We start from the raw sequence: 21,645 nt of genomic DNA, 5'->3' as shown, positions 1-21,645 counted from the left end.
AACAATGATATATATACAATGATTGGAAACTCCAGTGAGCTCTGTGTTTGAGCGCGTCGCGAGTCATGCTTCACCAGCGGTATGAAATCGATGTAAACAAACGGTTCGCCAGCAATCTTTCTTCAAGAACTGGCGTTAACGTAGTGAAAAGTTTTTTTATCGAGACCTCTGTTGCAGGTGAAATGTGTTCATACTGTATAGGTTTTGGCCAATACCAGTTGCATGGCTTAATATTCAGACGAAACTGATGTACCAGTGTGCCTATGTGATGAACATTGTGATCGGAGGTGGTCTCGCAGTACCAAATAACGGTGGATACTTCATAGTACGAGGTAGAGTTGGGATCAGGTCACTATCTTCAAGTCATTGCAAATTTTTAATCAAGTCACGAAGTCATTACTAAATTTTTCAAGTCAATTCAGGCAGGTTCTAAAACTGACTCTGAAGCCAGGCCTTCTGAAGTTGTGAAAGTAGGCAAAACCTACTTGAAGATATCGCAAAAAGCATCATTTTTTGAAATAATAATAGTCATTATTCTTTTGTTACGGAGATTCATCTTGTGATTCGAATGCTCCTATATACAATTGAATAAATGGAAATATTTTTGTTTGATACTTATCAGGAGTAGAGAGTCATTATTTTCATCCAACCAAAATACATAACACACGGCAGTGATGGTGGTACAGAAAATATGCTTGCAAGAAATCGTCAGCAGCTTGTGGATACAGTATACAATTGACTAACGGATGTATACAATGTATAGTCTAACTCATATCTTCATACCACTCGAGTACTTTTCAGACCGTTCATTTTCTGCTTCAACAAGTCGATTTCAAAATCCAATTGACTAACAAACGTCTGCAAAATCTGGTCTTAACCTACTTTTTCAAACTACTTCATGAGTACAATTTCCCATGATATGATGCTATATCTTATAAGTGTATGTGTGCACAAGAGCGGCCCACAATAGGTAGAAAGTTCCTGCCACTGTCCATTTCAGGTTTGATAGACTTGTGCACAGCCAATGATACATAAATGATTGTTCACAGCATAAACTTTGTATAGTCATTTAATTGTAATATTGTCCATGTCCAGTTTGTCAACTCTTACAATCATAGTTGACTTGCAAGATGGTGACTTCGAAGAATGGGACGGAATAGATCCCCTTCACTCAACAAATTTCCGAACCTACACATCACCATCTATTCCCTCAACAGCCGAGGTGATCATGTAAGAAGTTGATCGAATCCGAGCGTCACAACAATATGTCATCGGATGGGTATTACAGAAGCAGGATTTTGAACAGCTTAAATACCTCACCTCTTCATGGACTCCTAAATGCGCTGATACTAGTCGTGACTAAATTTCAATGAGGATACCAACACCATAATATCATTGAGAATTTTATACAGGGTATATATATTTCATTTACTATAACAGTTGAAAACTGCATAAACAACTTTTGTTATTATGTCAGACTTATTGTCATCTAAATTCAGAATAACAAGAACCAAAATCCTAGTCAACGGAAAGCATTTAAGTCAAGTCAATATGTAGCAAAAAGGGATTTTCATGTTTATGCAAATTACAATATCAGATATACCTATGGGCTATGTTTAAGCCATTCGATAAATGTACTGTGTGCATCTATTTTTGTTGTAATTTATGAAACTGTGCTGTGCTATTATGAACACTCGAATAACTGTGCCTAATAGTTGATAACGTCAATGTTTCTTGTCACGTAACAAAAATATATATTCTTAAATGTTATTTTTTCGAGCTTTCTTATTCCCTCTTAATGACAATAACAGGACTGCAGTTGGATGGTAGAACAGCGATGTTACATGACGTTGAGCATCGGAGGGCATTGAAGCATCAAGTACCATGGCATTTGAACACTAGGATGTTTCAAGCCTCTTTGGAAATCAATTATTCTTTGAAAATTACCATATCGCAGGTGCGGCCAGATTTCCTGATCAGGCTAAAAATGATTCCAATAACAGATGAAGACTTGGTGATAATGAGGTAGTCTGCTCGATGGATTGGCAAAAATGTCCGTATCAAATTTATCATTGTTGTTGTTTTCTTGTCTCTGATAATCTTCCCTGCTCACGAATTTCGTTACTGTTTCTGCGGCATAAGAATATCTCCAGTTTTGCGGTAGCAGCATATCTTTTTCCAGCTAGTACAAGTGAAGCAATATCACCTGTAAGGCAATATGGCTTTAAATGGCAGTTGTAGCTGAACTTGGTTGTCATATTCACAAGGCACACGAAATTATCCACAGATTGCATTGTAGTGTCCATCTCCTCACCTCTCGCACTCGAATAATACGCATAGTCTTTCAGCAAGACTATTTTTCTCTGCATCAATCGATCCAATGAGTAGCAATCCAATCCGGCACCAATCGTCAAAGTATTATTCATTTTAACTACAATCTTTGGAAATATCTCAATGTCTGAAGCAGAGTGGAACATGACATGGTTGGTTCTCACGGACTGCCTGGCGTGTCAGAATCCCATAAGATAATGATTTGCACTTTTATTAAGATCCATAAATTATTTTCAATTTCCTGGCGGTTGTGGGTTACTTTGTGGCTGTTTCAATACACGAACAATCTTTTCTTGAAAGTTAGAATGGACTATAATTTATAAAAAAAATGTTAATAACGGCCCTGTAAAAAATTTATGCATTAGACATTTACAGAATGGGAATTTGTTTTGTCACAGTTTTGCCAGTCAACTACAATTGAAATCAAGGTAAATATTCAAGCTGTATTACCGCATATGAAATATATATGAGCAATGAGCATATTCAAGAGAGAGATTTTGCATTGGAGGATTGTGGAGTTACATAATAACTAGGGCTGGGCACAATGATTCGATTACTCGAATCTGAATCGAGTATTAATTTTGATGATTCGAGTCGAGTAGTAAAACAGGATTTTTTCGAGTACTGAAATTATACGCTCCTCGCAACTGAAAATTAATTTATTAACGTGGATTTTAGTTTTGATACTATTTTTCACTGAGGAAGCATTGTTTGTTTGTTTAGCGGTGTCGCAGCATACGAGATATGGTAAAAAGCTACGAAAGTTACTGGAAATAACACATTTCCGAAGTCATGATCATCCCACAACACTGTCAAGAAATGCAATGAAATCGGTATGGTCGAAAAAACACCGAAGTATCTTTATTGTGAGGGATAACACTCATTTTGTCCTTTCTGGTGGCATAAAAGGTACATATTTGAACTTCGACATAGTGCATTATGTTGTGACGTCATAATAAGTGATACTGGAATACTCGACTCGACTCGAAGCATAATGCGTGATTCAGAATCGAATCACTCAGGTACTCGATTTTGCCCAGCCCTAATAATAACCTGGGTATTTGACAGAGGTGGTCAAAGTAGTCAAGAAAGCTACTCAAGTAGAAGTAGAAGTAGCGACGAAGAAGTCTACTCAAGTACAAGTGGAAGTACTTCTTTCATAAGCAACCTGAAACTACTTGAAGTAGAAGTAGAATTTTCTGACTTTAAAAGTACTCAAGTAAGTAAGTAGTTGTGAAAACGATCCTGATTGAATGGATTATAAAAAGGTGCAAATTGAGCTATGTGATAGGTGACGAGCTTGATTCATATTGATGCATAGCAGCAGGTATCCAATTATCGATAGCATAAGCTTTCGCCCACCTCGTGGGATGAAAAGGATAGAATTGATAAGGAAATGCGATGCTAATCCTCTGTTTTATCGAACAGCACGTTTTGTAAAATAGCATGGTATGGCGCCATCCCCATATTATAAGGCCCGTAGTTTAGTCGAAGAGCAGTACGGAGAAGTTGTATAGGATACGGTGTAAATACTTTGCGTGATTACTAAACGTTAATAAAAAATATGGTGGACCGTAAAAATGCCATATTGCTTAGCTTTATTTCCAGAAATACAAGGCATTACTGCACTTGCTTTTATACTTCAACATGTATGTTATCCAGACAAAAGAACTGATATCAATTATAACTCAAAGTATATGATACTGGGAATAGAAAGTGAAATATTAATACTACTTCTAAAAGCAGAATATGTATTTCATGTTTTTACTCTAGAAAGTTTCAAAGGTGGTATGCTAAAACAGCTCTAAAACTAAAAAAGTCAATAGATTAGGACACGCCACGAACAACGGACATGCTAAATTACGATATGACAAGAAAATGCTATATTGCGAAACATCAGTTTCAAACGTTATGATGAGCCATATATACTGTGATGAATTATTTCATATGGGCGAAGGGCGACAATGTGGCGTGAACGGAACCACGCCAACCCTCCACCTAAATTATATTCACCGATACTTTCGTGAAATCATACTGGTCACCAGTGTTGGGATGACTCGAGTCATGACTTGACTCGAGTCAGACTCGAGTCACCTTTTTCGTATGACTTGACTTGACTCGAGTCACTTTGCAAAAATGACTTGACTTGACTTGACTCGACGCCTCAGAAATGCGGATTGACTCGTGACTCGGAGCAAAATTCACGAGTCAATTTCAAGTCATTAAGTAAACGGTGTCGATTAAATCACCCTATATTATGTATGTTTTGGTTGTCAGCGATACGCCGGTGTCACTTGCGAGAGCAACCAGTCTTCAATCATTATAAGTTTCACTGATCATCCATTGTTACATCACAAATAAATTGACCGCTTACGAAACCATCACACCTACATTGTCGCAGTAGCAGTAGATTTATCTAATCGCATCGTATCTCTGTTTCTTAGGCAGCTTAGTGCTTACATTGCGCAGTGCTCACTTTTACCAACACTCTTGTATGATTTAAATCGAACGAATATAGTTTATGCCTTTATATTCTCACAGAGGTGTAGGTCGGTAGTGCCTATTGTACCATATCAATTTGTTCAACTTCTCGAGGCTTCGTATTCGATCCTTTATAGCAGGGGTGGGCAAACTACGGCCCGCAACACCATTTTGTGCGGCCCGCGAAGGCCTCAAGAAACGTTGTAAAAAAACTGAGAAAATGCGTACAAAAATCGAATTACTGTGGGGGCTTCATTAAACTTTTTCTCAATATATTTCAACATGATAATGATAAATAATATTGTTACCAGTACCGTAACTACCGCACCCCAAACCATCCAATTGGGGAGCTAAAATTATTTTGTGAATTAACATAAATCATAAAGTAGTTTTTTAGAAATTTATGCAACATTTTCAAAAAAAAATCGCGATAGGCGCGATTTAATGTTGTCGAACTTGATTGTTTGGTACCATTCCCCCAACAAAAAATACGCATGATTTATAGAGATGTGCACTGCGGCGTCAGCCATCACTGCACCACGACGCACCTAGACATATGAAGTTATAGGCCATGTAACAATGTAATATGCGACTCCTAGAAGTGTGCCAGAACGATCGCAGCGAGAAGACCTTGGCCGAAAAGGACTGCCCTTGTTCTGACCAAAAACTTCGAGGTGTATAGGCCTGCATATATTGTTTAATTGTCCAAAGGCATCGAAATGGCTGGCGCCGAATGTTCCTATCCTGGAGATTTGAGCCTCAGAAGACAAATGCCATCTCGAGGGAACCTTATTTGCCTGTAAAGAAATACAAGTTTGAAATCGTGTACGTCTTTTAGTTTAGTACGTTTAGGCGATTTCAATATCTTTTGACATAGCAGATACGAGATCACGAAATAGCATCATGTAACGAGGTCATTATACCAACGGGTACGCCCGATAATTTTTATTTATTATTTAGCGGTCCTACCTTTTCCAACACACCTCACACAGCTCTACCGGTAAATCTGATAACGTGAGAAGAGAGAGGATAAAAAATGATAGCAATATATATGCAATTCCCGATCATATTGACCGATTCAATCATGAATTATAGAAATTTTTCGCGCTTTGCGCGTTAAGACAAAACAAGATCTCAAAGTAAAACCGATTCGTGAGTGTGTTACATAGATTCGTTCTTTGTGTTTGGACAAGTATTTATATTTATAATATTTATATATTGTAGTAGCGCATTTAAAAGTAACATGATGGTCATGATGCTGTCAGCATTGTGTGTACTGGCGTTGAACTAAAAGTACAATCAGCATAGCATATCTCTGAACAGATCGCTGCTCACAGACTCAATTTTACATCCATACATAATCGGGACAACCGACCTTCATGTGTAATTTTGACCATGAGGACAACCAGCTTATAAATTTTCGTCAATGTTTCTAACGCGTATACGTTATCATCAAATCAATGTTCGGTTTGTTTTGAATATACAAATGCATATATATTATTCCAATGTCGTTGGTCACTATATAATCATATAACAATATTGGATTTGGGCTTAGTATCCCAATTTTATATTGTGCGGCCCGCGAATGGATTCAAATGTTGAATGCGGCCCGCGAGCTAAAAAGTTTGCCCACCCCTGCTTTATAGTGACTGATAAAATCAGACTGTAGCATGTAGCTCACCTTACTCACGTATTTTATTATCAGTTCTACGTGTGCGTGAGCGATAAAACACCTTTTTGAATGAATATTTAACTTTATAATCGTCATTTGATTCAAGATAAATGGCCAATTAATCTATCCTTCACACAGTTAGCACACAGTCACACAGTTGGGTCATCACATATACTTCGAAAATTCAATTTGACTCGAATCGTGACTTGACTCGTGACTTGACTTGACTTGACTCGACTTGACTCGAGTCACCTCCAAAAAACGAGTGACTTGACTTGACTCGAGTCACCTTTGAAAATCGATTGACTTGACTTGACTCGAGTCAAAATGTGCAATGACTCGAGATGACTCGAGACTCGAAGGTAGTTACTTGATCCCAACACTGATTTATGATGCTACGTTATAATATACTAATTGCCCAATTTTATAGGGGAAGATTTATCGCACCTAACGATCTGCATTCTTGCAAGGTCCGTAACTGCCCCCCCTCCCCCAACTGCCCAATAGGGCTCGAAGGGGACTCAAAGGTATTTCGTAATCCAACATAAACTATATATAGGGTATTTTCGAGAGATTCGAGTTACATGAAAATTTTCTTCGAGCTTCGCTATTTAAATGTCTCTAGATCAGTGATTCTCAACTTTTTTGTTTTCGCGGACCCCCTTTGCGCCGTCACGGACCCCCGTCGAACCCCCACTGTACGCTAGTGATAAACATCAACATCATGCTGTGTATGTAGAATTTGGGAAAACTCTTGTTATTTGAAAGCGAATTCTGTACCTGCATTTCTGGTAATTCGCGGCCGTGTCCTGAAAATACACGCCGTCGATTTGATATGAACGAGTACCGAAAATCCATTTCCACAAATATAGTGAATGTAATAATAACGCGTAACGCTTCCGGCGGTACCTTTGGGTATGTTTGATTGCAACATACATGCACTCTAAATTTAGAAGTGTTGCTCAACCCGGAAAATTGAACACGATTTGTGATCCAAAATTGAACACTTAGAAGTGTTGCGAAGTGTTTAAATTTAAAGTGTTTACCTAAACAAGTGTTCAGTCTCAAAGTGGCTGGTTGACCTGTCACCGGAACGCAGGGCTCAAAATGAAATCGGATTTTATTGCTTCATTATTAAATGACACTTATAACACCCAACATGGGTGAATATTGAATAAATACGTGCAAACATTCAAATTTCCAATAGCTGCTGTGACAGGATTTTATAAATTCAAATCAGCAATAGAAACCGTTTCCGGAATAGTTCATGAAATCACCAACATCACAAATGATTCAGAGCAAACTCACTACAAATATCATGCAACTCACTCAATCATGGGAATGAAAACGATGCACTGGGATAGTGATAACAAGATATCATGTAGTGTCTTAACTTTTCGTGACAGGGGCATTGAGTCAAATTCATTGGTTACTTCCATTAGCAGAAAACAAGATCAACGCAAATCATTACAACTTATGGAAAACGTATCAAATTATGGTTTGTAAATTGCAAAGTTTATTATTAACAAACAAAACAAATGTATCAGTACCACTACCACTACCAAGAAAACCAACCACAAGTATTTCTTAATTCCTAATGAAATTGGGCCCGCTAACCAGGCAACAAAAATATCCTAGTGCTTGCATTACAAGTATTTATATCAGGGTAATACCAATCACTTTTAGTTTAAACAACAAGAATGGTTTCTTCGATGCAATACAAATTTTGCAGATTTATAGAAAATATTTTTGTTGTCCTTTACCACAGTGTGCTGCAAAAAAATGAAATCTGGAAGTCATTACGGCAGTGGTTGCCAGCCCCCCCTTTATGATAGCAAAAAATATCACACACCCCTTATCGTCATATCTTAAAATAAAAAACAACCAGAATGCTAGAAATCCCAACGGATGGATAGTTTGAGGGCATGGAAGTTAATAGCTGCTAAGGAGAGAATAGTCCAATATGAAATTCTGTCTATACAAAGAGAAATAGCTATGAGATAGAGGTAAATCGCACCGCGTCAAAAAAAATTCAGTTGACTGCAGTACTGCGCGCCCCTTCAAATGCACGCCCCCAGTTCGAGAACTCCTTCTTTAGGATATGATAACTCCAATGCATAGCAGCTCAAAATGTCAATAATCATTCTGAATGCTCCATCTTCGCCGAAGCATTTTTATATTCTTGCGATCAGCTGCAACCAAGGCTTGATGAATCTTTGCTCCGAGGCGTGCCATGGCGGCTCCGTCTTTTTACTGGTCGACTCCGAGTGGTGCTCCTTGAAAAGATGATGAAATACCAAAGTTTTGAATATGCCAAGGAAAATTATAATTTTTATGCAGAAATAAATAAAAATATTTGAGATAGGTAGGTTACAGAAGCACGGGAAAGGCGCTCGGCTACATGTGAAATCCTATCACTGAGTTAGAGTAAGACTAAAATCAGCAAAACGACTAATAAAAATATCTTTATTCAGGTCTGTATTTTTTTCTATTCGGCCATTTTGACATTTACATTAGCATGGCAGGCATTGCCAGGCAACAGTGAAAATGCAGAAATGTAACTTTGAATGAAATTCACAGCAAAACGTTGCAGGTCTTTCTAAACTTGTATGGCCCATAAAACAGAAAGATTACCTGATTCAATGATAAGACATGCCCTCGGAACTGGAACATACATTCGTTTGTCACTCCATTTGGCTTGAAGAAGAAGGCAGTTGACTTCATCAACCTCATTTTGCTGAAAATAAAATTGATTGCAAACAAGATCAGACAATATGGGACCAGTATAACTTACAGCCTTGTCATTTTTATCTAACAGCTCATCTTGGGGTTATACTGGAATTGCGCTGAGGATTTTTGCAATCAAATTTTTTCCAAACCCCCAACAAAACGTCTTCAAACGGCAATATGTTTGTATCAGTCGGCTATTGCCAATTAGGCAACTAAAATGAGTTGGCACGGTAGAATATTTCATTTCGCGACCATTGTATTTATGTGAGTCCTGGCGTTTCACCAGTTATGAAGCGAAAGTAGGCTACTTCGTGATTTCTCTAATTAAAAAAAATACAAGTTCGGTTATCAACCATTTCTTATTTGGAAATTTGCGGACCCCCGGTTGAGAACCATTGCTCTATATAGCTTGATTTTAATATGCATACATCTGCCACTCAAGAAAAAAACATGTGAATAGGCATTTCGGCTCCGGTCATTACCGCGCCACGATACACCAAAAGACATGCCGTTTCAGATAATATGCGACTCCACGGAGTGCGCTACTAATGAAAGACCTTGGTCGAAATTTGGCGTATTTGTCCAATGTCCATTGTCAATAGCCGCGCTGGGTGGGCGTGACTAATAGTCATGTTCTTCCTTCAGGGCACCCACGAAGGAATGAAGGCTTGCCAATTTGCGTGTCAGTCTCACGAAAGTTTTTCTTTTAGTCTGCTACGTTTCGGCGACTACAATATCTTTTGCTTGTATAACAGACCGGAGGTGACAAATTAACAACATACAATAAAGTAATTATCACAACATAGCCTACCAGATGTTATAATTATGAATTTATGTGCCCCCAGGGCTACAGGTAAATCTGACTTACCATCGGGGGCTGAGAGAGGATGAAAAATGAATAGCAATATAATGCAACTACAAGTACCAATATGATTGCCGAAATTAGGTGTTCAACTTGAAAATTGACCTAAATGACCACCTTGTGAGGGCCCAAGCGGGTGACGATTTGCTGTTTTGGTTCAATTCTACCTACAACATCTGCTAACATGCTATATAAACGGATGGTTATCGCGGCAGGTCCAAAAGTTGAGTAAAGAATTGTGAAATAAGGATTGACGCCCGTTTCAAGTAGAGTCATATTAGAATAAGATAAAGTGAACAGAAAATTCTGCCTTCGACTAAATACAGATATTGCAAGCTGATATAACGAGAAACGACAAAGAACGGCTCGGTTATGATATATATCAGCAGCTGTTGATTTTTAATGCTTCGTTGTGGAAAACCGTGATGTTTTGTTAGACGAGTACAAAATTTTAAATCTTTGTCCGGTGTACGTAGGCTGCTACATAGTCCTACTGCTCACCAGGCAGCAAACGGTCAAACGGTGTCTAACTAAACATAACCAATCATCAATACATACGTTACTATTTGAAGCTAGGCAGAGTGGTAATCATTATCGTGCTGCGAGGTAGTGGCGTCTGGAGTGTATTGATAACCTGATATTCACCACGGCGGGTGTTCTTACAATCACACTATAATGTACGGTACATCGAATATCAATTTACTATGTGTGGATAGGCTACTTCTTACGCAATGACGAGCGAAGCTAATACTTCTGACGTAATAATTAGCAGTAGCGTCTCAAAATCAGACGTTTGTGCGATCACAAACTTTTTACAGCATCTCTTCCTTGTTTACGAGTGTTCAGTTTATGTCACAGTCTTTGTACAAATAAAAAGTAATCGTTCTTTCACAAATAAATCGATTAGATTTGGGAAGTAGTCGAGTACGATTACGATTACTTCGGAATTTTTTCGAATGTAATCGATTGCGATTACGATTACTTGAAAATGCTGTAATCGTCGTAATCGATTACGATTACTAATCGCGATTACCCCATGTCTGATCGGGGAATCACCTGTTTTAGTCGTGTCGCAAAGCCAGTGTGCAGCAGCCTTTAAAGTCATTACTCCCAGATAACTTGCGCTTCCTTGCAATCTTTCACAACCCGGGTTGAGCACCACTGCACTAAGACATGCGACTCGGTATTTACTAATAGATGGAAAGTGGCGTGTTTGGTCAATGCTGTTTAGTTAAATAGTGACAAGACTTGTACAAACAATGGGAGTTTCAAAATAGGAAACTTGAAATAGAACTGGAACTAATCACCTTTCAAAACTCGCAACTAGAACTACAATGACAGCTAGCCACTTTTTTAAACTCGCCGTTAGGACTGGAACTAGAACTATCCGCAACAACTAATTAAAACACAACTCGATTCAATTCCGAATCATTCAAATTAAATTTCTCGTTTAAATCGGGATGGAATTCGAACCTCAATACCCACCCCTAGTATTCCGCTGTTGGTAGCGATGACTCTGAGCTAGCAATGGCTCCAAGAAATCATGTAACAGAACAACGGTATCATTATTCACGCCAAACTACAAGACATGCTTTCTAGTTGTTTGAAAAGTCATATTTTGAATGCGTAGCTAGAACTATAGAACCACTCACTTTTCAATATCAGCAACCAGAACTACAACCATACAGAAAAAACAGAAGGGTCTAGATCAGTGGTTCTCAACCTTTTTTGACACGCGCCCCCCTTGGAGATGGTCAAAAAAATCGCGCCCCCCTGACCCCCCTTGCATTTATCGTCATGTCAAAAAGAGCACATCATCTAATACAGAGGCGGGCAACGTTTTTGATAATCATGGCCGCATTTCGATTGCTTATGTAGCATAAGGCCGCATTCCAGGGCATAGCCGCAATGAACGATCTGGACGCAAAATTCTTACGGTAAACTGTCCATACCCATTCCCGGTGAACTCCGGACTATTCTACTTTTCACAATGGCCTATTGTACGCACCGAAATCGCGAGTGGCAATGTTATGAATAGTTGCCGGGATGTGCATATTGTCTCGCGGAGCGCGATAATTTTCCAGGGCCGCGAACGAATTGTTATTTCTTGCCAATTCCCATTCCGGCTCAGATTAAGAAGGGCGCTACTGCATTAAAATCGAAAAATGAAGTCTTCAAGATTAATTAAAATCTCTCGAAAATGCGGGAGTGAATTCGTAATTGCAATTTGCATGTCTACGGCCGCCAACACATACTAATTGAATTAGGCGTCGACGGCCGCTCAAATTCCCTTCTACGGCCGCAGGCTGCCCACCCTTGATCTAATAGTATACATAAGGTATATCTTATGCCAATTTTGAATCTGCATTCCAGTTGTTGAGTCTTTTACATTGCTAACAAATTTCTCCAAACTTGTTTGAAAATAACAAAAAAACATTGAACAAGACATCCATTAATTAATTTCAAGGTAAGTCACCCTGAGACTAATCCTGATGCTATGGTAGTGACAGTGGCGGCTCGTCCTATAGGGCAACTGGGGCATTGCCCCACCTAAAATTCTGTTCAATAACAATTTAACCATTTATAGACGCACAGCAATCAATATATACCGAGATCACAGCGAAACCCGCGTTCTTCTTGTGCTTTCGCTTGCAAACGCCCATACATAGCGAAGTCTCTGCGAAAATCGAATTCTCTTCTGTGTTTTCGCTTTGTGAATGCCTAGCCGGGGCTTGCCCCGGTAGCGCTCATAACAAGCTTTCACTATCTATTCTCTCAAAGCCGCGCACAATAAAGAAACGGTGATTTAGTCTCTCCTATTCGTAAAATGGCCGAGCTACCGGGGCAAATATGCCTACTCGCCCCTAAGGTGTGATGTAACAATCGTATCTATATCTGAACTCGGTTACCGTAATATGCGTTGAGTCGACCTTTGCTGGTATAGGTCGATTTTGACGGTGTTTCGCACCATGATAATTCTTGAAACTTGGTATGATATGTCGTGAAGGTAGTATTTAACACTGCTCCAAGTTTTAGGCTTGATACTTAAAGATAATGGTAGTAATTCCGTTTCCGAAGTTCAGTGTGTGCTGATCTATCATGTACATAGTACAGCAAACGGATTTTACTCAAAAGCCGGTATTGGTCTCCATTGATTTTGACGATGTTCTATACCGAGATCGGTCATGACATTTGGCACGGTAAGTGTTAGTATCGACCGATGTAACAAGTTTTATGTTTGTCACTGAACTATGTGGGTGGTAATTTCGTTTCCAAAGTCGAGTAAGAGCTGACTCTTCATTTATCGCCAACAAATTTACGCAAAAGCCGTTATTGGTCTCTATTGATTTTAACGATGTTCCATACCTAGATCTGTCATGAGCTTTCACACGGTATGTCTTGATTTTAGTATCGAACGCGGTGCCAAGTCTTAAAGTTGACACTCAATGATTGAGGCAGTTATTTCGTTTTCGAGGTCGAGTATGGTAGAGATGCGCGCTGATCTGATACTTAGCCTACCTACGTCATTGCGGATCTCACGCAAAAGCCGGTGTCGGGCTGTGCTAATCTATAGTCTGCGTTCCATAACGAGATCGGTGATGATATTTCCAATGGTATATCTCGATGATCGCATGAAACAGCTAACCAAGATTCTCGGTTTGCATTCAAGTATTCGCATAATTTTATGTTCGCCAATGTCCATTTCACTGTGAAATTGTGGCCTTCAAACCATTTGCTTACAATCCCCTGTCAATTGCGATAGCTATTTCATTTTCGATGTCGGCTAACAGCTGATCATTCGATCAGCCTATTCCTCGATCTATTTTACTCAAAGTTCGGTGTTCGTCTGTTTGCATTGATTTTGACAGTGTACCATACCGGAATGGGTTATGAGATTACGTATGCTACTTCTCGATGATTTCTTGTAACAGTATACTAAGTTACGGCTTTTATTCATGTATTTATATATTAATATATTTTCCAACGGCGATTTCGCAGCAGACTTATAGACAGTGAGCCGTATGTGTTGTGTCACAGTCTCCAGTTTCAAGGCCAAAATGTCCTACGTTGTTCCGAGACCGAAGTTCCGAGGCTGCTGTCCTTAGTTCTTCAAAGACCATTCAAATTGATGTTCTGGATTCAATATGACAGGCCCAATCTATGAGATAACAATTGCGTATGTGTCCGAACTCGTTGACCTTTCCAGTTAGGCTTACGCAATCTCTCGAGTTCTAGTCATTGGAATTAGTCAGGTCAAGTCAAGTGCGAACATGAATCGTATTGAATCTTTATTCCGTACGTAGTTTACGCAGTTGCCTTTAGAGCGACAATGAGAGGTCTAGAAGTTGTCCAGTCTATTGAACCAATCGTACGCCGGGTGCCTCCGCTTTGGTTGCCTATTATCACCTGGTCGTAACCAGAGATGGCCACAGTCCGGTTCAGGAGCAGGAGCAGGATTTCAATGTTTTTTTACCTGGCCGGACTGGATCCGGATTTCGAATTTGGGGTGACGGTCGGATTTTAGGGTCTATCGATTTGCGTAATCTATAACTCTACCATGAAATCAAAACGCATGCTACTAAGGATGACCTGATACTTGATTCGTGGCATAGGGACGATTCTTAGTTCACGTACATTTTGTAAAATATTCCTTTGAATAAAAATAAATGAATAAAACATTTGTTACCACACTTCAAGTCACGGCTCACCGGCAAACCTCTCGCGGCACCTACGTTAAAATCACTGTTGTCGGGAAATTCATGTGACCATCATAAAGTTACTTTTTTACGTTGGAAAACGCCATTGTGACGTCATGTTGATAAAAGTCGCTCGCAGCCCTTGCCCCACCACCCGATATTGTCACGAGCCGCCACTGGGTAGTGAGTACAGAGAGCAAGGCGTCGTTCTGTCCTGCCAGGCTAAATTTGATCAGTTTTGGAAATTCATTAAATTATGTGGATTTATAGCCTAATTGAGGGCGAAACCGGGCAACCTATGTTGCATCCAGTGGCGGCTCGTGACAATATCAGGTGGTGGGGCAAGGGCTGCAAGCGACTTTTTATCAAGATGACGTCACAATGGCGTTTTCCAACGTAAACAAGTAACTTGGTGGTACCAAAGTCACTCAACTCATAGTTGAGTGACTTTGGGTGGTACGGTAACACGAACATCCCGACAACAGTGATTTTAACGTATGTGCCGCGAGAGGTCTGCCGGTGAGCTGTGACTTGAAGTGTGGTAACTGCGTAAACGGCGTACGGAACAAAGATTCGACACGGTTCATGTTCGCACCATACCTGACTAATTATCTGCAGAAATGGAAATGACTATAACTCGAGAGATTGCGTAAGCCTAACTGGAAAGGTCAACGAGTTCGGACACATACGCAATTGTTATCTCATAGATTGGACATGTCATATTGAATCCAAAACATAATTCTGAAGAACTACGGATAGCAGCCTCGGAAATTCGGTCCCGGTACAGCATAGGAGATTTTGGCCTTAAGGCTGGAGACTGTCACACGACACATACGGCTAACGGTCTATAGCAGTGGTTCTCAACCTTTTTGTCTTCGCGGACCCCTTTTGAACCGTCACGGACCCCGCGGACCCCCTCAAGTTTTAGTTCAAATTTAGCCCAATTGTCTTGCCACCGGCATCTGTCATTTGCATATATCAACTATAGGCTTGTGATAAACAGCCACATAATGACCGTTCCTGACAATAAAATCATACTATATGTACAAATTGGCCGGAATTTTATTATTCCGAAGTGTATTCTGCAGCTGCATTTCTTAAATTATGTGGTCGTGTCCTGAAAATTCACGCATTTCGATGTGATATGAACAAGTTCCGAAAATCAATTTCCAAAATGGTAAAGATGGAGGCGAATGTAACATTGCCACCTGACTCTTCCGACGACACCTTCGTGTGTCATCGAAACATATTATTTGACACCCAAATTGAGAAATAGATTTCAATGAAATTATCACGTCCAGACTAGTCGTTTCTGTCTGCAGCTCATCTTCAAGATATTCTGGAATATATAGTGGTTATATGTGTAAAATACCTGAGTTAATCACACACGATTCAGCAACTGCTGGAGAGACTTTATCAAGTTTCCTACCGCCGAAGCGGCTGGATACGAAAGAGCAAGTGAAACCACGACGCAATTATTATACAACTGATATAAAGGGCAGTATTGCAGAGCAGGACTGCCACATATGTAGGCTATAACATAGGAGAAAATGGATTCCATGATGTGGATTTAACCCCTTTTTAGTAAAAAATAATTTTCACCAAACCTAAACAAAACATCTCTAAACTACAATATGCTTGTATAAGTAGGCCTATGCTATTGGTAATAAAAGCTAGTTTGCATGGTCGGATAATTCATATCATATAGTGTCATTCTATTGATGTGACTCCTGAAGCCTTAGTAGTTTTGAAGCGAAACTGTCTCGTCATTTCCCTAATTTTAAAAAAGTTACAAATTGGTAATAAGTCATTTTGCAAATTTAGAGGCCTCGCGGACCCCCGGTTAAGAACCACTAGCGTGGATATTTCATTTCAGACGACCATTCTGTTTATGTAAGTCCTGAAGGTTTAGCAGTTACGAAGCCAATCTGCCTCATGAACTAAGTAGCTTAAAAAATTAGGTAATCAATCATGTTGCAAACTTAGAGGCTTCGCGGACCCCCTGAAAATGCTTCACGGACCCCCAGGGGTCCGCGGACCCCCGGTTGAGAACCACTGGTCTATAGTGTCTATATGTCTGCTGCAAAATCGCCTTTGGAAAATATACTACCGAATAAATACGTGGATGAAAGCCGAAAACTTGGTACACTGTTACATGAAATCATCGAGAAGTAGCCTCATGACCGTTTTCGGTATGGTACACTGTCAAAATTAATACGAACAGACCAACACCGAATTTTTCGTAAAATTTACTGAGGAATAGGCTGATCAAGCGATCAGCTGTTAGCCGCCATCGAACACGAAACAGCTATCGCGCTTGACAGGGGTTGTAATTGTAAGCAAATGGCCTGAAGGCCACAATTTCACGGTGAAATTGACATTGGAGAATATAAAATAAAAGTAAATATTTGAATGCAAACCGAGGATGTTAGTTGTTTCATGATATCATCATCTCATCACCTATCTCAGTATGGAACACAGTTAGCGTTAACACAGATACACCGGCTTTTGCGTGAAATCCGCAATGCGTTAGGTAGGCTAAGTGTCAGATCAGCGCACATCTCTACCATACTCGAACTTGATAACGAAATTGCTGCCCTAATCATTTACTTCGTTTCCATGCTCGGCCGACGGTCGGCCGAAAGGCCATGACGCATGCGTTGTACATGTCGGACGTGTTTCCATGACCAGGCGTAATCCGACCGTGACTTGGTCGAACTAGGTGGGCGAGGCGATCGCAATGACGTTTTTGGCTTACTTTATGTAATAATTTCATAATAATCACAAGATTGCGATAAGTGACTCGGTAGGAATGTGCCGAGATGACTTGTAGCGGTCTTTCAGTCAAACAACACGCTTTAACATTGAACACGTATGCCTAAATCCATCCAACATGTAAAATGGTCATGATGAACCAATTGCTTAAAATAACTAACTGAAGATAAAATAAAATGGAAAAAAGATGAAAATTGGTGGCATATCTTAGTATGTGTGGGATATATAGATATCGTGGTCCAATAATTTCGAGCGCTGAATAATAACTTGTCCAGTAGTCTACCGGTACTACTGTTTCGTCGTCATGATTCAGACATGAACTTCCAGTGTCCTGTTGATGATTTGCTTACAAGCGAATGTGAATAAGTTCACCTAGTTTGTGGTCAAACGGTATAGTTTGTATTGTACCCATGCACCAGAACACAAACCCTCGAATTGTGGCAGCAGCAGTGGTGGCCCTAGGATTGGGGGGGCCCTGGGCGAAACTACGCCCCCCAGACCCCCCTCCCCTCTCCATACGACTATTATATATTGCATGTCTACAGATTCCGTCATAGGCCTACTATATCGAATGATGATGCTGTATGTAGCTATTTACTATAAAATCAATCACAATGTACACAGGCAACTGTGTCATTCAAGTTCAAGATGTGATTTTCATGCGTGAAAGTAATCACAAATACAGTGGCAATGGAAACTAAAGAAAAAGTTCATACTTTTTCAAGGAAACGATGGCAGGATTCCAATGACTCGAGTCGTGATATTTTGGTGACTCGACTTGGCTCAGATCAAAATATAAGTAGAATTGATATTTGACTCGGTTACAACCCTGAATGAGGACCAAGGGCTAATCGATCACTAAGGTGACCAAACAATGAAGTTTATAGAACACATACATATAATTGAAACTTCCAATGAATGAAGAAACTACTATGACCGGACAATTGAATTGATGCATTTATTTCTTCAAAAATGTAAAAATCAAAATGATGATCTAGCAAATATGACACCAAAAGTAAAATAGAACAACTACATGGAAACTACCATACGGGTACAAAATGATATTGGCTTGGTGTAAACTTACCGAAGCAGTCGAGACATTATGATTCATGAATACTCAAAACAACAACAACAAACAACAATGACTTCCTTTCTTTGACAAGATGACTCAACCAAGAAGAGTTTATGGTCCTCAAGAATTATTACCGGATCACTCAACAAGGATTAACTCATGGACTATATTTGTACAGTGAAAATAAAATTATTTATTCCTAACAGCTAACACAGCAAAAGTACCTACAGAAAAGAACAAATACCGGTATATTACAAATCACCACTTGTCCCAGAAGTTTCCTAACCAAGACAGCTGCATGTTTATGGTAAATTTTACAATGAATGCTTGCAATAAAACAGCTTAGCCAGACAATATCGTCTAAACGCCTAAAGATAAAATAGAAGAAGCTCTTGAACCTGACAATAAAATGAAGGGGTCAGAACAAGGCTCAAAATAATTTTCAAAAACAGTTCATACACAGCGTCAAATTCAAATCTTGTTGGCGCAACACTGTCCACACGAAGATTTCGAACGCTAGTTTTAAGAGGAACTTAACATTATCCAAACCGCCTACTTCTGCCTACAACATACATTGCTGTCACAACTTAAAAACTATATATTCCTAAAAACTAATTTTTCAGCATTCTTATAATAGCTTCCATATGATGACTAGTGATGAAAATTTTCAAGTTGACAGAAATGAGAGGGATACTCCAATGATTTTCATTAGCAATGACTGTAAACTTGAGTGCCGTACACAAAAAAGCTAAATTGTAACTTGAATGATATAGGGCGGGGGGGGGGGGGGGAATTTGAGTATATTTTCAAGTTCGAGCAGCTGTCATATTCATAAACTGTCCAATAAAAAGGTTGTTGGTTGATATTTGTTACATTGTATGGTTGAATTTTTGATTGCAAATAGTTTGAGGATTCAATCAGCTAAGAGTAGAAAAATATCGCAATTTTTTTTTCGAAATTAGTATACTCAATTTACCCCCATTTTGTGGGAAAATTGAGTATACTGTCCAAATAGCACTAGAAGTAAGCCTTATCCCCATGCTATACCCAAATGAGTCATTGTATGGGAAAATTGAGTATATTAACAAGTTTTTAAAAAAGAAACTGGAACAAAATCTGCTACGGTTGGTTTAAGAGAAGCTTTTTCAGAACGAACCGCAGAACGAAATAATTCAATGGTGATGTTTTACCAACTGTTTGCATTTAAATCAAATATGAGAACCCCTCTTCTTCCTGGAATTGGTGCTGACTTTTCCAATTACTTCATTGAATGAAATATTCTCCATATCAATGTTGCAGGGATAGGAAAATAGACATCCTGTTGGTTGCCGGCTCTGTTCGTACCGAACAAAATTAATCTCCAGTGTTTCTCCTCCACCCATCACATTTTCTACTTGACCCAGAAACTTTCTCTGTCCATATTGAATAACAAGCCAGTCTAACTCTTTGATCTCCTCTTTCCTAACCTTCTCTACTCCCACCAAGTCCTCTACTCCTCTCAAGTCTGTCTCGGAACTGCTTGTAGATTGTGTGGCTTCTTCCTCCTCGTCAACATGACAGGCCTTCTGCTCTTGCTTTCGTCAAAATCTCCGACTTCCTTCTCGAGATCCCTGAATTTCTCTTCTCAAAGCTCCTGATCCATTCAATACTTGGTATATTGTTCACAAATCGTGTTTCAACTCCCTTCAAATCCAGGAACGATTTGATCATCAGTTTCAGATCTTTCCTATCAAGTGGGAATCCTTTATCAGCCAGGGTTCCCAATGCAATTGCGATCAATTTCTCATCCTCACTACTAAGTACAGTTGGGGCTCCAATTTTTTGCATTTCTCGAATTGAGTTTCTCCTGAGAGTTTCATATGGAATTCCAGTTTCTTTCCAGACTGTATAACAGCTTTTTCCTCCCTTAATTTCCTTTACTGCCTGTTGCAATTGCTGTGTTGTGTAATTAGGAGTTCGCTTTTTCTTATAATTCCTGGGCATATCTTTTGACTGTTTTAACAATTGTATTCTATAATATTTAACAAAACCTGCATAACAAGATTCAATTGAGTATTTGCAACCCCTCTGATAATCGTGGGACAGAGAAATTCCGCATTCAATGGTATACTCAATTTACCCGCCACTTATGGCATACTATAACCAAAATACCCCAAAAAATTATTTTTTAAATTAAAACTTGCTCACACCACCATTGACAATATCCATAGCTATACCCTGTAGTATGATCAACTATCACTACTTGAGTGGTATATCGTTTTGCAACAACCATTTTTATGTCACCTGTAAAGAAGTTGAAAAACAATGTTAAAAATGAAAAAATGCGTCACAAATTTTCAATTGCATGTGTAAGCTTTAATTTTCCTACAAGGAAATTGGTTATTAGTCTTATCTATAGCTTGCATAGTGAGCTACTGAATGAAGGCAGAACTGACAAATTTGAAGCAGAAATGTTGGACCAGCGGAAGTTTTAGTCAAATGTACTCAAATTTCCCCACCTACTCAAGTTCCCCCACCCCCCCCCCCCTATTAGATCAACTTCTACAAGATAGCTCATGTACAGACTACAGACCTACCAAAAATTCTATCAATTTTACGATGGAATGAGCCGGAAAAGCTTGTTTTTCATCATGCGCTGGCTTGAAAAGCTGGATATTGCATTTAAAAACTTGAAATTGTGATGTAGGCTACTAGGATAGATTTCAAAATCACTTGATCCAAATTTCTGTCAAATTTAAAAACTGAAATAAATTAAAAACCGGAAATAATTTGTTTTAGGGCTACTGACATGGAGTTAGCCTGTTACCGAAAATGACTGAGATGCACCAGTCACTGAAAATATATACTTCCTGTATACACTGTAGTAGTTTCTTGTCAATGTTATTGTAATTTTAAAGCACTGAGAAAAAGGTGTTGAATATTATTCAAAAATATCATGGAAGTGATAATCCTTCACAACAAAATTTTACGTTAGCGGATGCGATCGCGTCTCTCACACAAATCACCAATTTGATGATCGACAACC

At 39.2% G+C, this 21,645-nt stretch overlaps 2 long non-coding RNA genes across 2 annotated transcripts in view; one reads left to right on the top strand and one right to left on the bottom strand.

The window, feature by feature from the left end:
• Positions 1 to 21,645, top strand: part of LOC145459406 (uncharacterized) — a 261,295-nt gene that overhangs the window by 208,443 nt on the left and 31,207 nt on the right. The window lies entirely within an intron of this gene.
• On the bottom strand, positions 8,200 to 9,228 carry LOC145459318 (uncharacterized). The gene is made up of 2 exons (XR_013921346.1): positions 9,119 to 9,228; positions 8,200 to 8,760 (listed from the first exon to the last, which is right to left on the bottom strand). It is a non-coding gene; the product is annotated as an uncharacterized LOC145459318 (long non-coding RNA).

The sequence above is a fragment of the Botryllus schlosseri genome, chromosome 16 (genome assembly GCF_051294905.1).
Source record: "Botryllus schlosseri isolate E-star chromosome 16, Bs_hap1, whole genome shotgun sequence".
NCBI lineage: Eukaryota > Metazoa > Chordata > Ascidiacea > Stolidobranchia > Styelidae > Botryllus > Botryllus schlosseri.
The sequence above is the reverse complement of the archived record's forward strand: the minus strand, read 5'-3'. Positions and strand labels throughout refer to the sequence as shown.